The sequence below is a fragment of the Vigna radiata genome, unplaced genomic scaffold (assembly GCF_000741045.1).
Source record: "Vigna radiata var. radiata cultivar VC1973A unplaced genomic scaffold, Vradiata_ver6 scaffold_1302, whole genome shotgun sequence".
NCBI classification, from domain to species: Eukaryota; Viridiplantae; Streptophyta; class Magnoliopsida; order Fabales; family Fabaceae; genus Vigna; species Vigna radiata.
The window spans coordinates 1-2,233 of record NW_014543688.1 but is presented as its reverse complement, the minus strand read 5'-3'; the positions used below and the strand labels follow the sequence as shown (position 1 = coordinate 2,233).

General features: G+C 30.2%; 1 long non-coding RNA gene across 1 annotated transcript; it reads left to right on the top strand.

The window, feature by feature from the left end:
- LOC106754744 lies at positions 1-2,233 on the top strand. The gene is made up of 3 exons (XR_001375341.2): positions 1-95; positions 1,026-1,085; positions 2,141-2,233. It is a non-coding gene; the product is annotated as an uncharacterized LOC106754744 (long non-coding RNA).

Genomic DNA, 2,233 nt, shown 5'->3' with positions numbered 1-2,233 from the left:
CAAATATTTCCTCACAAGTTCAAGGAAATAAGTGTGACTCTTGCAAAGATACTGTTTCAGCCATACTGCTTAAGTTGAATGATCCTGAAACCAAGGTCAGTAATTTAGCCTCCTTGAGTGAAAGTCGAGTGTTACTTAAGAACTCACTCTGTAATATTATTTAAAACTTAATAAGACTACAAAATCATAATAAAAATTACTAATGAAGACAAAAAAAATCCATTGTATTTAAATTTTCAATAAATAAAAAATAATATATTTAAATAAATTTGTTAGAAGAGTGTGTCCGTAACATTTCTCATCAAAGTTTATCGTGTCCCTCCCTGAAATGATAATTTTCTGCACTTTCTTGTCACAAAAGGGTTTGTTGCATATTTTTTATACACTTCCAAGTTAGAATTTTCTTTCCTTTTTCATTTGCTTGGATGGTTTGCAGTCAAACAGAAGAAAGAATTTGATTGTGGTCAATGTAGAGTGTAAATATTTATGCACAAGCACATTAATATATAATGTAAGCACATTAATATATAATGTGCATTTTTGTCCTGTTTTGTTATGAGAAGGATAGATATAAGAAATAATAAGAAAGAATTATCAATGTTTGAAATTGAAAATATAGTGATCATTTGTGAAGGACGTGGCTGTGGCTTGCATGTGTACCTGGAAGAATCTGCATTACCCTCATAATAATTTCAGTCTGAATGTTACATGTGCTTTAATTTTTATTCTTGTAACATACACTGTTAAACACCACAGCACTCAGAAAACCCTCCCTTAAAAAAACTAGTTGCTAAGAGAGGAAAACTAGATCACTAGATATTTTTTACCGAGCATTTCATATTACTTAATATGAAAGTTACATATGCATAATACCTAAGTCCCTGTCATATATACATTTGACCCTCTCTAGGCTTCTATTTTTTCCTTGAAAGCCTTCAAATACTGTTGTTTTGACCCCACTCTGCAAGTGTCTTTACTCCTTGTCACCTTTTGTTGCATACGAAACTAACTATTTAATATGTCAGCTTGAGATAATGGAGGCACTGTTGAAGGCATGCAATTCTATGGATCAGTTGGCGAAGAAGGTAAGAAAATTCTATCCTTCTTTCACTCTCTTATTTACTAAATTGCGTTGTATTCTTAAACACTATGTTGCATTGAATCTATCCTATGAATCCAAAAAAGGATTTTTCAAATTTTTATCCTGGTCTTGGCAAAAGAAAATTTTGCAACCATAGTTTTTGCCCACAGGAATTTTCATTTAATGGTTTATCTCCGCTGTCAACCTCCTTACCTAGCCAATAATTGAGCTCTTGTGTGCAAATTGGTGACATTATTCGCACTTCACCGTCCAAAGGATTGTCCAACCAAATAAATGAAATATTTTGTTCTGTTGGAACTGGATAAACTTTTCTTTTTGTGGGGCAGCAGCAGAGTTGAAAATATATAAATCTCAACAAAAGAAGGTTAAGATCGCCTAAAGTCTCATAACAATAATTAGTAATGGATAAAATTTATATTCACTCCTTGAAGTGTTTTTAGTACTGTTTTAGCATGCATGTTTGTGTTTCATTTTGGTAATCTATAACCTTTAACATGAACTTCTACTAACTCTAATTTTAATTAAAATAATAAAATAAATGTCTTAGTATATGCATTGACAATATAAAAACATTGTCTAGTCATATGTAGTTTATATATATATATATATATATATATATATATATATATATATATATATATATATATATATATATATATATATATATATATATATATACACATATTTATATACATACATACATGCATATACATATATATTACGTTTGTTTTGACTTTTATAATAATGACTTTAGAAGGTTACCACAAGGATAGTTTTTAATCGGAAGCAACTCATACTTGTTAAACTATAAACAAGTGAATTCTATTGCACATATAAAATTGCATCTAGTTTGTTCTAAAAAGATAAGCTAAAGTGTAGGCAGAGTTACCTGGATCAATCATTCTCTGAAAGAGTATTTTTGCCACTCGAGCACTTCTTACTTGTTCCTATTAGACAAATTCATACACCGCAGAGACACATCACAATTTTCATGATCAATTATTTCCTCTTTTTTACTGGTGAATTTTTGTTTTGCAGTGCAAGAGGATGGTTTTTGAATATGGACCTCTGATTATTGTGAAAGCAGAGAAGTACCTGAAAACAACTGATATATGCACTACATTACATGTT